Genomic DNA, 15,578 nt, shown 5'->3' with positions numbered 1-15,578 from the left:
TTAAATTTATTTATTTATGAAAGGGCATTCTCGTGTCTTCGATGGGTGAATGACTAGCTTGGGAAGTGTATGACAAGTGACGGGTAAGGGACTTGGATGTCATGGCTACTGAAAAAAAGTTGTCCAAGTCTCTGCAGCTGAAGAGAGTTGTCAACAGATTTGCTGCTGCTTTCAACAGGCATATCAAGCTTCAATAAGGTAAGTAAATTGTGACCAACATTATTTATCCCCATTCTCTAAAGTATATGTAGAAAAATCTGTGTTCCCCTAATAATAGTCTTTACCACCCCTTCGGTACCCCAAACTAATTATTCTAGCATTGCCCCTGAATGGGACTGATCAGGGTCTTTTTAATTTCTCTACTGCAGGTTGGGGAATGTACCAACCATGAGGCACCAGAGCAATGTGTGTGCAAACACTGGAGTTTGTCTACAAACAAAGGATGTACCACTGAAATGGTATAACCTCCCTCACGGGGGCACAGTTATACCAATATAAAAGGTGTTTAGACCAGTACAACCTATTCTCATACAGGAAGGGGAATAAGCGATACCAGTATAAGTACAGTTATGCTGGTTTAACTGCATCCACAGGTTGTACTAGTATAGCTATATTGGTTTAAAAAACAAAAACAGAAAAACCCAACCTGTAACTGACAGTTGTACAAGTAAAATCTCTCTGTAGACTAGTTCTCATACAAAACTTCACTGGAGGACATACAAATGATTATCTTTACAACTATAAAGGCCTGGACTTTTTAAAATGTATTATTAAAGAAAGTTTAATTCCTGCAGAAATTGTAGGCCCCCTCATTTGCAAGCCCACATTTTCCTGCTAACAGGGATGAGTAGGCAAATTGACCTTTCAAGTCTTGGATAGAAAAGTAACAGTATCCCCAGACCAGTGAGACAGGAATGGTTAACTGATTAAGACTACACAAATTCCTGGATGCCAGCCAGAGATGCTAATCATGCCTCCCTTTTCCAAGAGCGGACAGATGTGTATCAGCATGCTTAGGGAACTATTTAAAAAACTTGTTAACATTACAGCATTATCTTATGTCATCTGCTGATAAGAATGTCAGAGAAATGCTACATTGAAGAAGCCACTCTTGCAGTAGCGGCGCCAGGGTTTTTGCTGCCCTAGGTGGCAGCGCTCCTCCTCTGAGCATTCGGCGGCAGGGGTCCTTCCGCTCTGCGTCTTCAGGGCACTTCGGCGGCGGGTCCCGGAGCGAGTGAAGGACCTGCCGCCGAATTTCCACCAAAGACTCGGAGCAGAAGGACCCTCTGCTGCCAAATTTCCACCGAGGACGGCAAAATGCCACCCCCCAAATCCTGCCACCCTAGGAAGCGCCAGCCCTGCACTCTTGGATCCCACACATTTGTATTCTGTTCCCCACTCAGCTCTCTGCTGACCAACCTAGACCAGTCCAGTTCCTTCCTAATTGGAGAGAAAAATCAGGATGTTTTGTTTCAAGATACATAAAGAAGAAATAGATGGGAACTGGTCGGAACAAAGGTGTACTGAAGACTGAGAAAGACTAAATTAGTACATTACTGAGTTCACATATTGCTATATATATATATATATAATGTAATATTACTTGGAATCATCACTGCATGTTAATCCAAAGTAATATAACACAGCACTATAGTACAATGTATATTAAACATGATGAAAAAAGTTATGTTTTAAAGCAAGTCTTCTACCCTTTTATTTGTAATTTTAAAATCAATAATTTCAGTTTTGGTTACACTTAAAGAATAGTGTAATGCACACTGAAAACTAAACAGGCCCGGTGCAATAACTTTCCTAATAAAAATCCTTTACAACTGTTCTTTAGTTTCTGTTTTCCTACTTAGAGAAGTGTGTGTTGAAATATAAATTAAAATAATTTGAGTGTAACTATATATATTAAAAAAAACACAATTAAAACAATGAAATTCCACCATGGCAGACAAGAGATTAGTATCTATATGAAAAAAGGAAAAACAGTTTATGAAGCATTTACAGATGATATTTGACCTCAGATAGGCACATATAGCTCCCACTGATGTGAATGCTAGATGTTCAATTCATATCCAAGGGCACAAGTTAGCAAGTACCATTTATGTACAGGTATTAGCTTTATTATGGTGGTGCCAGCTAAACTTCATACTTAAGGCTGAGCTAAGGTTTACACTTAAAGCAGGAATTCAACTTCTTATGAAAAATGATGTATCCTCCCTAAAGTTACAGCACTTTAACTACAGGACGATTTTCTTTCTGAGAATTTACAAGTAAATCTATTAGTTTATAAGTTAACAGTAATTCTAAAAATTGGCCCTTAAAGACAGACTTTTTCCTTTGTCCTTAATGATTTTAACAAAATTCTCTCAACTGCCTATAAAATAAAAACTCCACTGAAATCTTGTCCATAGGCCACACTTGAGGTGTTTTGCTGTTGTTTTTAAAAAAAGAGTCATAGTCATTCTCTGTGGTCCCACCCAATCTGCTCCTATTCCGCCACTAGCACCACCACCTTTATTCTTCATAACTGAAAGTTTCTCCTTTAGCAGAGGCTATATTAAGATAAAGTCAAGCTTGAGAGTACATATCAGTAATTTAGGGTTCAGCACATTACAGCGTTGTTGTGATTATCCCCCAGAATAAGCATAATAAATCCAGGAATTCCAAGTTAAGGTTACGCTGAATAGAAAACCAAATTTGTTGTGTGGGTGTCATAACTCCATTTTCATACATTAACCTTAATTCTGCCCTGTAGTGACACCATGAGGGGGAAAACAGATACAGTATTTAAAAATCAGTATAATCTAACACAAGACCACAAACACTGAAATGCCTTAATGGTAATTGTATGATTAAACACCCAATAAAATTGAGAAGTCCAAAAGGACCACAAGGCTTTACAGCATCCGAAGAAGTGAGCTGTAGCCCACGAAAGCTTATGCTGAAATAAATTTGTCAGTCTCTAAGGTGCCACAAGTACTCCTGTTCTTTTTGCGGATACAGACTAACATGGCTGCTACTCTGAAACCAATCTAAAGGCAGACACCCTTGATAGTAGTGGATGTTTTAGAGGAGATTAGTTCTTCAGTATGCTTCCAAATTCCGGTCACACTTGTTGTGAATTTTTAAATCTACCGTTAGCCAGCCCCCAAATCCCTGATCATCCACAACCATCTCCAATAAAAAAAATTAATTAGTATTTCTCTTCAACACTAGGCTTCTGAAAATCCAGTAGCACATCTGAAACTATTATTAGGAAAGCCCTCCAGATGATATCTGATAGTGAGGAATACAAAATACTGATCCAGAGATTCAGTAGCACAAGATTTCTTTATTATATTCCTTCTCCTGAAGAGAACAGGAGCTGACACATTTTGCCTGGTGCATTAAGATCTAGAAACTTCCTGCTAATTGTCTTTTCACAACTTACTGGCAGCGAAATATACTGATCAGTATTCTCTAGAGTGCAGCAACATTTCCAGTCTCTCTCTCTTAAGCTGCTCAACCTTGCATTAGCAAACATCTGAGTTTGACAGTTATGTTCTTACAGTTGCTTAATTAGTATTTGCACGCGCACGCACACACACACACCCCAGAATTTGCAATGACAAACCAGAGATGGGCAAATTGCCACTGTTAACATTAACCAAAAAAGAGGCAATGCTCCTGTTTTAGATATCAAGAGAACAATTACTGCATTATTTGTTAAAGAATTAAAAATTGTGCCCATCATTCCTAAGGCTGTTTTATGGTTTCTAAAGGACTTTGACAGCAGCACGTTTTTAAAACCAAATGATTTCAAGTTTGATATTTCTCTTTTTCTTCTGTGTACTAATAGGCATCAGACTAATTACAATAACATTTCATAAAAAGGGAGAAGTTACACACTCAACGCCTTTATTAAACAATGTCATTCTCACCAACAGAGCTCAAATTTATTCTGATGATCATGTCTGCCCTTTGACATACCCAGTCTGCATTAGTATGCAGTCTTTTGGATCATTCTGTTCTTTTCCATAAGAAAATTCTTAGTGTCATTACCCAACCCCCACAATTGTTTTGATCTTTCTTTCCAATATCTTCTCCAGCTATGCAGACAGAATTATAATAAATTGGTTTACTCCACTTACAATGCACCTTGACTGTATTATCACCTGTTTTTAAAGTGACCCCAAATGCCTTTAAATTCACAAGGATGCTAATTTTCACTAGTTTTCATATTTCATTTTGGCAAATCCCAAAGGGACATGGCTTCCTTGCAGATCAAGCACCACCTGGATCAATCTCCATTATGGTGGCCCTTATGGTGGTCTAGCTGTATATTCAATATATCTCCAGCACTGGCAATCTTCTCATTCCAAAGTTTAGCTCTCACATGATCACTGACCACGTAGTGGAATTCCTTGGTAAACTCACTTCAGAATTCACTGGTCTTAGCCATCAGGCACATCTACACTGGTGAATTTACAGCGCCAGCAGTTACAGCACTGCTCAGAGAGCACAGAAGGAAAACGCTGTTGTTCATTCACACTGACAGCTGCCTGCAGTATGGGGTGTTCACACTTGCAGCACTTGCAGCAGTATTTGGAGCGGTGCACTCTGGGCAGCTATCCCACAGAGCACCTTTTTATCTTTTGCCGCTAAGACTTGTGGGAAGGCGAAGGGGGTCACGGGGCATCCTGGGTCAGTCCCAATGCCCTGTGATGCATTGCTTCGCATCCCAGCAATCCCTGTACTTCCATCATTTAGCACCTTCTTTCAACGGTTTGTGTATTGCGCGCCCTGCCTCTTTCAGGCTGCAGGAATGGATCCCGAACTGCTGACCAGTATACTGCTTGCTCTGACCAACACGTCATCAGTGGCTAGGGTGACCAGAAGTCCCGATTTTATAGGGACAGTCCCAATTTTGGGGTCTTTTTCTTATATAGGCTCCTATTATCCCCCATCCCGATTTTTCACACTTGCTGTCTGGTCATCCTATGAGTGGCAGTGGAGTTATTCCTTAAACTACAAAGGCAAGAGGAGTGCGACATTGATCTTGCCACATGAAGTAGCTATGACACAAGATTGCTTGTGGCATTCATGGAGGCGCTGACCACAGTGGAACGCCACTTTTGGGCTCAGGAAACAAGCACCAAGTGGTGAGATCACATCATCATGCACGTCTGGGATGATGAGCAGTGGCTGCAGAACCTTCGCATGAGGAAAGCCACATTCATTGGACTGTGTGATGAACTCACCCCAGCTCTGCAGCACAAGGACATGAGAATGAGAGCTGCCCTGTTGCTAGAGAAGCAGGTGGCGATTGCACTGTGGAAGCTGGCTACTCCAAACTGATACCGATTGATCTCTAACCAGTTTGGAGTGGAAAAGTCGACTGTTGGAGTCGTATTGATGGAAGTGTGCAGGGCCATTAATCTCATCCTGTTCCAAAAGACCGTGACTCTGGGCAATTGTGGATGGTTTTGCACAAATGGGCTTCCCTAACAGCAGAGGAGCAATAGATGGCACACACATTGCAATTCTGGCACCAGACCACCTAGTAACCGAGTACATTAATCGCAAGGGGTATTTCTCAATGGTTCTCCAGGAGCTTGTGGATCACCGTGGGTGTTTCACGGACATTAACGCAGGCTGGTCCGGAAAGGTGCATGACGCACACATCTTTCGGAACACTGGCCTGTTCAGGAAGCTGCAAGCAGGAACTTTCTTCCCGGACCAGAAGATCACCGTTGGGGAAGTCGAAATACCCATTGTGATCCTGGGAGACCCCGCCTACCCCTTAATGCCAGGGCTTATGAAGCCATACACGGTGCAATGCGACAGCAAGGAGTGGTTCAACAAAAGGCTGAGCAAGTGCAGAATGACTGTTGAGTGTGCTTTTGGCTATTTAAAAGCCCGCTGGCGATGCCTGTATGGGAACCTGGACATGGCCAATGACAATATTCCTATGCTTGCAGCCATGTGCTGTACGCTCCATAATATTTGTGAAGCAAAGGGTGAAACATCCCTTGTGATCCACCAGTGCTTGCAGCACCATTGAAAAGTACCCCTTGAGGTGTATGTACTCGCTGCCCTGATGCTCCGGTGCCAAGATAGGGATATGGGTTCCATCTATCGCCCCACCACAGTTAGGGAATCCCATTGCAGCAAAGCCATCCACTATGACCTGCACATTTCCCAGAGTCACTACCTTTAGTAACAGCAGCTCAGTGATTGCTTTGGCTACTTGCATCACAGCAACCCCCACAGTAGATTTGCCCACTCCAAATTGATGCCCGACTGACCGGTAGCTCTCTGGTATTGCAAGCTTCCACAGGGCTATCGCCACTCGCTTCTCAATTGTGAGGGCTGCTCTCATCTTGGTATTCTGGCGCTTCAGGGCAGAGGAAAGCAAGTCAAAGTTCCATGAAAGTGATCCTACGCATGCAAAAGTTTCACAGCCACTGGGAATCGTTCCACACCTGCAACACTATGCGGTCCCACCAGTCTGTGCTTGTTTCCCGGGCCCAAAATCGGTGTTCCATGGTTAGAACCTGCCCCATTAACAGCATGATCTCCAAAGCGCCAGGGCCCGCGGTTTAAGAGAATTCTGTGTCCATGTCCTCATCACTCTCGTCGCCGCGCTGCCGTAGCCGCCGCCTCCTCGCTTGGTTTTGCAGGTCCTGGTTCAGCATAAACTGCACGATAATGCGCGAGGTGTTTACAATGTTCATGACTGCTGTCTTGAGCTGAGTGGACTCCATGCTTGCCGTGGTATGGCGTCTGCACAGTTCACCCAGGAAAAAAGGCTCAAAATGGTTGTCTGCTGTTGCTTTCACGGAGGGTTGGGGAGGATGTACCCAGAACCACCAGCGACAATGTTTTTTGCTTCATCAGGCACTGGGATCTCAACCCAGAATTCCAATGGGTGGGGGAGACTGTGGGAACTATGGGATAGCTACCCACAGTGCAACGCTCCAGAAATCTACGCTATCCTCGGTACATGGACACACACCGCCAAATTAATGTGCTTAGTATGGCCGCGTGCAATTGACTTTATACAATCTGTTTCCAAAAATCAGTTTCTGTAAAATCGGAATAATCCCGTAGTGTAGACATACCCTAAGTGGCTTTGCACTGTACACCTCGGGAGTTACAGCACAGAAAGTGGCTTTACTGCGCAGAAACTTGCCAGTGTAGACGGGGCCATCCTAATAAGTTATCCATACCAAGAATGCTGCTGAAACTGAACCAGTGCTGATTACTCCAGGGGAGGGGGGGATTCTGCATGACTGTGCGCCTGCAGAAAACGCTCCTCCCCCCCACAGAATTCCTGTGTTTCCCTGCAGAAAATGGCAGGGAAGCAAAGGGAAGCTGGGGGACGGGGGGTGAGGCGGGACGACCATGTGCGCAGTTTGGGGGGGACTGCCTCCCTCCAGAAGTGAGGCATGGGGGACACACACAGGGTTATGTGCCACTCCCCCTACCCCCAATCATTTCTGCAAGCTCAGAGCTTCCCAGCTGAACGAGGCTGGGTCTCGGCTCCAGGGACTCTGCAGCTGGACACTGCCTTCTGGGTCCTAGTGCCAGTCGTGCTCCCCTTCTGCATGCTGGGAGACTTCCTGTTTTCTGTGCAACAGTGAGTGGTTGCAATGGGGCTGGGTAAGGAGGTGTGTGAGGGGAAGAGATAGCAGGGAAGGAAAGGGGTGGAATAGGGCAGGGGAAGGGGAATACAGGAATGAGGGGAGGGGGAAGGAGAAGAACAGGGAATAGGGAAATTGCAGGGGGAACCGGGAGCCCGGCATGCGGCATCCCCTCGGAAGCAGCTGTGGCTCCCCCATTAAGCAGGCCCACTGAACCCTCACCCTGACAAGCCCTACCCCCTTACATCTGGACACCCCCCGCAGCCTCCCACCCCACTGATCCCCAACCAGCTGCACTTGGACCCCCACCCCATCAAGCCCCAGTCCCTCAGCACCTGCCCCCCCTTCTGCCCCTCACACCCAGACCCCCAAGCTGAGCCCCAACCACCTTCACCTGGATCCCCTGCAGAATCCCACTGTCCCTGCACCCAGAACCCCCCAACAAGCCCCTGTGCATCCAGATCTTCCACTGAGCCACCCGCACCCAGATTGCCCCACACAGAAATCTCTCATCCCACACCTGGATTCCCCCACACTATGCCCCTCCACACTTGGATCCTGCTGGGCTGAGCCTACCCACCCACACTGGTGCACCTGGCACAGAGGGGCAAGGCCCTCGGGTGTTTCTGGGGCAGGCCCAGCCCTTACACTGCATCAGGATCAGGTGCAGACTCACTGCCGAGTCCCTGTACCAGGGAATGTGGGGGCTTCAGGGTGATCTCCCACCTCAATGCAGCAAGTGACCTATGCTCCCCACTGCCATGCTGGAGCCACATTTATTTACTGACAAATAAAATTTGCAGAATTAAAAAAAAAAGTTTGCATAACTTTTAATATTTTTGGTACAGAATTTTTAGGCACATAATTCCCTCAGGAGAAGCTGATGGAGGCAGTTGCTGGGTTCGACTTCCAATATCCTTATTTCTGATAGTGAATTTCCATATTTATGCATACTCAAGTTCACTAATTTTTCAACAAGACTATTACTAAAACTAAAGCAAGATGAGGTTTTAAAAAATTCCAGCACAAAACCAAAAACCTCTCCCTTTCCGTTAAAAACAAAAATTCAAATTTCAGCTTTACTAATGCAACAGACAGTTCAGAAATTTCCTACAATTCAAGCTAAAATGAACTGACATTTATACTTATATGGTGTCTGTATTTTGTCTAAAAGCAATATTAAGCTGTCACACATGATTAAAGATCTGTGCCAAGACTGAAATGAAGTATCATTACAGAAACAAACTATCCTATCAGTCATCACTGCTGGCCCAGGTTGATAGACAACACCAGCACTTGAACTCAAAGGCATTAAATGCACATAAGGATTTAGCGCACAGCTAATTTAAAAAAACAAAAACACACCATGAAGGACTGAAATCTAACTCCATGTGTGTCAATGAAAGTATTGGCACTGATATCAGTGGGAACTGGATCAACCTTTGTATTACAGTCCAGATTATCCAAAACAGGGGTGTTCATGCCTTTTGTGGCTAGAGCTAAATTACATTTTTAATTATGGTCCATGAGCCACGGATACAGAATAAGGATCATATGCTACACACAATCCATAGCAGCTCTCCCAAGGAGGTCAATAGAAGTTCTGCACAAAGATGAAGCAAATAAGACCTTTATGAAATGGCTACCATTTAATATTCTGTTATTTCTGTCCCTTGTTTGCAGATTTGTGTGCCAAATTCTAGTATTCGTGTACATGAGTAAGGCATGCTACTATATCTGCATTCTGTGCATGACTGCTAACCTAAATTTTAGAAAATACGGCTCTTAGATTGTCAATATTAGACTTCAGAGTTAACCCACTGAGATGAATGGGGGCCGTTTAAGACACTTTCACAGCCTGAAAAATCAGATTTAGCCAGTGCTATATCAGCTCACATGTGAAAAGATTAAAAAAAAAAAAAACCACCAACCAACCATCATAAGGGCTAATTTTTTTTAAAGAAAACAAACAAAACAAAGATTTTAGATTCTTGAGAATCTGAATCTATGATGGAGATTGGATAAATACATCATACAGGCTAGGAAAGACACCCCTTATCCAAATAACAGACTCATATTTTTAAAATAAGCTCTTTTCTTACATAAATAAATAAATAAATAAATAAAAAGTGTGAAGCATAAGAAAGCAGGTTACAAATAGAGTAAACCTTAGCCAGAAATGCACTTTATCACTTTTAGAATGGGGAAGTGCTGGGAAAACAGTACATACTCAGTCCTTAATTCAGACTCCTGGTAATGCATATGATACAAAGTGCCCCATGTATCCCCCTGTTGTGGAATGCACCCCTTGTGGTATAGCTGTGCTTCAAAATCACAGCTTTCACTTTTAAAGACCATTCTAGCCCTCACAGTACGCTTGGCTCATTTTTTTAAGTTAACCAAGTTAGTGTTATCTTCCTGAAACAATAGTTCTAGGAGGTATAAATTGCCCATTCAACTCAATAAGGATGTTTTTCTAAGTGATATGCTCTAGTTTAAACAGGAATCAATTCAGGGAAATCCTATGGCCTGCATATTATATGGGAGGTCAGACGAGATGATCACAGGCATTTTTGGTCTTATAATATATGAACTCTGACAATTTAAATGCCAATATTGTTAACAATTTCACTGCTGATTATTTTAGCAGAAATACACAGCTGACTTGCTCACACAACAATCCAAACAGTCACTGCCCACACCTCCACTGGCACCAAAAGCCACAACTATCCTCAATCCAGCTGCCAAAGTCTCTGGCTTCCCCCAACTTCTATGATGCAGTTAGTCCAGCAGTTCTCAAACTGTGGGTCGGGACCCCAAAGTGGGTCACAACCCTGTTTTAATGAGGTTGTCAGAAGTGGGTTGGGGTGCAATGAAGCTTGAGAACCCGTAAGTTAGTCTGATATTGACAATGCCTGTGTGCAATACTGAAAACAGGAGGACAACATCAAAATGAATTGAATTAAAACAATGTTATCATTTTCATATTAAAGTAAAAGACTCATTTTCAAAATTTATCTGGAGTTGTGGGAGAATTGCCAGGCTGCTTTACCAGAGTACCACAGAATCCAGGAACCTTGCAACAGCATCAGGGCAAGAGTATGTGAGGTCTTACCCATTATACAGCCTCCAAGTGATATCTAAGGGCTTGTCCACATTTTAAAGTTAATTAAGATAGGTTGTGAATTTAGCTATTCTTGTCCAACTCCATTTGCGGACACTATTATTCCAGAACAAGGTTGCTTAGTTCCTGTTTAGCTTAACCAAGTGTCTTACCTGAGTAACCCAGGAACTCTCTCAATGTGTAGCAAACCCTTAGGTACACAGCAGTGAGGTGCATCAAGCTGCTCATTTCAAGCAGATTCAGTCAAGCTGCTGAGTTTCGGTCACATGCAACTATCAGGAGAAACACCGCTTTCAAATCTGCTAGTCAGCATACAATTTATACAATGTAACCCACTATTATCATATCTAACACACAGGCCTGGTCCACACTGGGGGGCAGTGTCGAGGTAAGATACGCAACTTCAGCTACGGGAATACCGTAGCTGAAGTCGAAGTATCTTATCCCAACTTACCTCCCGTCCTCACCGCTCGGGATCGACGTCCACGGCTCCCCCGTCGACTCCGCTACCGCCACTCGCTCCAGTGGAGTTCCGGAGTCGACGGGAGCGCGTTCGGGGATCGATATATCGCGTCTAGATGAGACGCGATATATCGATCCCCGCAAAATCGATCGCTACCCGCCGATTCAGCGGGTAGTCTGGACGTACCCTCAGTTTGGTCATCAGTGACAGGAGTTAACAGACTACAGAGAATGTGGTATGTTGTAGCCGTGGTGCTCCCAGGATATTAGAAAGAAAAGGCGGATAAGGTAATGTCTTTTATTGGATCAACTTCTGTTGGTGAGACCCACCTTGTCAATCTACAGAAAATTTAATTAATCACAAGAATTAGCAAGTTATTCCTCAAAAACTGATCAGCTACAGTGAGTCAGATCATCTGCAGAAAACCAAAAAGTGATATAATTTTTATTGCATACAAGAAAAAGACATTCCATTGCCTGACTATATAAGAGAAGTTCTAAAAGTCAAATAACTCAACCTTATATATAATTGCTTTACATCTACATTTTTATTACATTTGGTAAGTGAAAACTTTGATCTAGTGGTTGGCCAAAACCAACAGTAATTCACAGGATTTCAGGCCTCTCACCCACCACATATATCTTGGCTGACAATATCTACACCAGGTTTAAATGATCTGAAATAGTTTAACTTTAACCCCTTGTGGTGGAAGGGAGGAGGATTTAAAAAAAAATTGTAAAAGAAAAGAATACTGCTGCTCTTGCTCAAACAAACTGCTCACAAGAGTATACTGCAATCCAGAGGTGGAAAGGGGGGTGGGGGGAAGAGAAATCACAATTCTTTGAATATTTCTACATTGCTACAAGACTGTGCAGCACGATGACACTGAACTCTATTCATTCTTCACTGAATTATTTTAATTTAACATAAGCTTCTCCACAGATCAGTTAATCTCCCCCACAAAAAATAAAATAAAATCAGATTTAACAACCCTTCTTCTTGCCCCATAATCAATCAAAAGCAGGCACTTGAAATTCCACTCATGCTTTACGTGAACTATGTGAAGCATTTCAAAACAACACATTACTGTATGTCATTCTTAAAACACAAAATGCCATTGATACAGGCAGAAGCGTGCCACATAGTTCATTGGGACTCCGCATATTACTTAAGCAGTGAGACACAACAGGCAGTGCTTTTCTTGGCAATTACAGCGGAGTTGGTGTTAGAGCTAGGATGCTGACAGTCAAGTCATTTTATCCACCCCAAGAAGAGAAATAATCACCCTAAAATTCGCCATCTGTGGTAGCCTCAGTGGTTTGAGCATTGGCCTGCTAAACGGAGGGTTGTGAGTTCAATCCTTAAGTGGGCCATTTGGGGATTGGTCCTGCTTTGAGCAGGGGGTTGGACTAGATGATCTCTTGAGGTCCCTTCCAACCCTAATAATCTATGATTCTATTATGAAATTGAATAAATACAGAAAACAAACATTTGTTAGCATTATGAGTATCAATGTCAGATCACAGAGTCATAAAGCTCTAATTGAAAGTTTTGAACCTATTTCAATTTCACTGAGATACATGTGACATGGCTTTAGATCCAGCCACCAGCGCAGCTTTCCCACAGTCACTCTCACACTAATGTCTATGCCTAGCAAATGCACAGATCTGGCACTTTGCTGTAACTCCTCCCCACCCCCCAAGTAACCCACTTAGGCTAAAGCTCCACACACACATCTTTAAATGTCAAATAATACTTCAAGGTAACTGCTGATATGATTTACACTACATTTTGTGAAAGAAAAATATCTGTGTCTTGGCTGACAACTTATACACCCATTCTGAGTTTGACAGGATGTATAAAAATGACAAACTGTAACATTACAAAAATAAATTTATAATGAAAACACAAAAATATTCAGCTGCAGTACTTCTAGCAGGAATTCCTTCAATAAATCAAATCTTTGTCACAGAATGAATGACATATATTTAAAGAGCTTGCCCAAGCTATCCAAAAATAGTTTCACACATGTACTAGCTACATGTTTTCAAATGCAGAGGTATTCTTTTAATCTTTAAAAAAAAAAAACTGTCCCATCACTAGGGATCTCATGCAGCATTGCATCTCACCAATACCCAACAGGAATAATGGTATTAGAATTTGACCTCTGTTTGTGTTGGGTATCACCTTACTCCACTTGATCCTCTTGAATACAATGGGATTATTCATGGACTAAGAAATCTAGCCCAAGTATTTTTATAGAAAAGGCGATACTAAAATCAACTAATGGAGTTTAGCATGCACCCCAAAAAGGAAAGGAAGACATTTAAACGGAAAAAAAAATTGCTTAAAATGATTGTTTTATATATTAATTTAAACGGTGTTAAAGGTGGGCAAGTGCTCTCAAAAGGTTCTGTCAAACTAAAACACTGAGCAAAAGTTTTAAGCAAGGAGTGCTGTCAAATTGGTACTGGAAACAGTGTAAATGTTAGTGGGGACACTAGCCTTCACAATTCCTTGACAAAAAGACTTGCTTCAGCCTGGTCTTTCTGATACCCTATTGAAAATTATGTCCATTCTATGCCAGCAGTTAAACATTCAATACCCACTGCTCACAACTGTGAAGGTGTGCACATGGCTTCAACGAAAAAAATAGAGCAAAAAAAAAAAAAAAATGATGATAGCACAGTGGTTTTGCCAGTAGGTGAAACCAAGACATTTACCACCCCTCTCTCAAAAAATAACTGCCCCAGGCTACGTTTAATAGCATCCTCTTGCTTTTTCCCCAAATGCATGTACCCCATCTTTCCCTCTCTGTGGTTTGCACGGTTGTTCGCTTTTACGACGCAGCGCTATTTACCTCGCACCGCGGCTCTTTGTGTGTATTCTGCCCCTGTGGGGTTGCCAGCAATAAATCGAGGGACACGCAGGGGCTGCCATCCCCTTTAGGGATTAACCAACGTTTGCAGAGCGCTCTGGAGGTGCAAAGCGCTGTCTAGATGCTCAGCGAGACCCGCGGTGATGGGAGAGGAAAGCCCCGACATGTCTGACGCAAACCCACTGCCACCAAGATAATCACCCGGAGCCAATCCCGCCCGCCCCAGGCACAGAGGCGTCTGTGCCCCCAGCACAGAGACAGGGGAAGCAGGACGCAGACAGCTCGGGCTGGGGGGAGAAACCCAGACACACAGACACCTCCTTGCTGATGAGCAGCGAACACACCCGCCGCAAAGGGGGCACGTTTGGGGGGAGCCCTGGGGCCCCCTCGCCGGAGCATGGGGAGACCGGGTTTAAACCACTGCTGGGGCGAAGGGTCCCACCGCGGGGAGCCGCCAGGACTAACCCCCCTTGCGGCACGAAGGGGCCCCGCCCGCGGAGCCGGCGCAGGATGAGCTGCGATCCCCAGGCAGCCCCGGCCACCCCAGCTCCGGCGGGGGAAGAGACCCAGCCCCGCCCGCTGCCCCCTCACTCACCGGCTGCGAGCTCTCCCCTCGGCCGAGCCCCTTCTCCGGCGGCCGGAGCAGCCACAGCCCCAGCAGCACAATATGGCGAGCGGCAGCCTCCGCAATGGAGCTCGGGAAATAGAAGGGAGTTACATATTCATGGCCGGGGCCGGGCAGGGGGAGCGGGGATGGGACCGGGCTTCCCGAAGCCTCCTCCCCCGGCGGTGGGGAGCGAGACAGCTCAGCTAGCGGGAACCCAGCTCTTCCCTCCCCTCGCTCCCGGCTGCAGCCCTCTTCAGCAGCCCCTCAGCGCCTCCGCCCCCCCGGGACTGCACAGCCCCCCTCAGCCTAGCTCCAGCCCCTCGGTGCCACTGCCCTCCCGGAGCTGCACTGACCCCCTCAGTGCTACTGCCCCTCCCACCCAGGGCTGCACAGCCCCCCTCAGCCTAGCTCCAGCCCCTCAGTGCCACTGCCCCCCCCGGGACTGCACAGCCCCCCTCAGCCTAGCTCCAGCCCCTCAGCGCCTCCACCCTCCTCCCGGGACTGCACAGCCCCCCTCAGCCTAGCTCCAGCGCCTCCGCCCCCCTGGGCTGCACTGACCCCCTCAGCCTAGCTCCAGCCCCTCGGTGCCACTGCCCCCCCGGAGCTGCACTGACCCCCTCAGTGCTACTGCCCCTCCCACACAGGGCTGCACAGCCCCCCTCAGCCTAGCTCCAGCCCCTCAGCGCCTCCACCCCGCCTGGGACTGCACAGCCCCCCTCAGCCTAGCTCCAGCCCCTCAGCACCTCCGCCCCCCCGGGACTGCACAGCCCCCCTCAGCCTAGCTCCAGCCCCTCAGTGCCACTGTGCCCCCCCCGGGACTGCACAGCCCCCCTCAGCCTAGCTCCAGCGCCTCCACCCCACCCCGGGACTGC

The 15,578-nt window shown here is 45.3% G+C and overlaps 1 protein-coding gene across 2 annotated transcripts in view; it reads right to left on the bottom strand.

Moving 5' to 3' along the window:
- RNF2 (ring finger protein 2) overlaps positions 1-14,881 on the bottom strand; it is a 58,178-nt gene extending 43,297 nt beyond the window's left edge. For both annotated transcript variants that reach the window (XM_039484839.1, XM_039484838.1), the window contains exon 1: positions 14,695-14,881. The gene's annotated coding sequence lies outside the window, so the exon portion shown is untranslated. The remainder of the gene's footprint in view (positions 1-14,694) is intronic.
- Between the last annotated feature and the right edge of the window lie 697 nt (positions 14,882-15,578).

This window comes from Mauremys reevesii, linkage group 8 (assembly GCF_016161935.1).
Source record: "Mauremys reevesii isolate NIE-2019 linkage group 8, ASM1616193v1, whole genome shotgun sequence".
Taxonomy (NCBI): domain Eukaryota; kingdom Metazoa; phylum Chordata; order Testudines; family Geoemydidae; genus Mauremys; species Mauremys reevesii.
The sequence above is the reverse complement of the archived record's forward strand: the minus strand, read 5'-3'. Positions and strand labels throughout refer to the sequence as shown.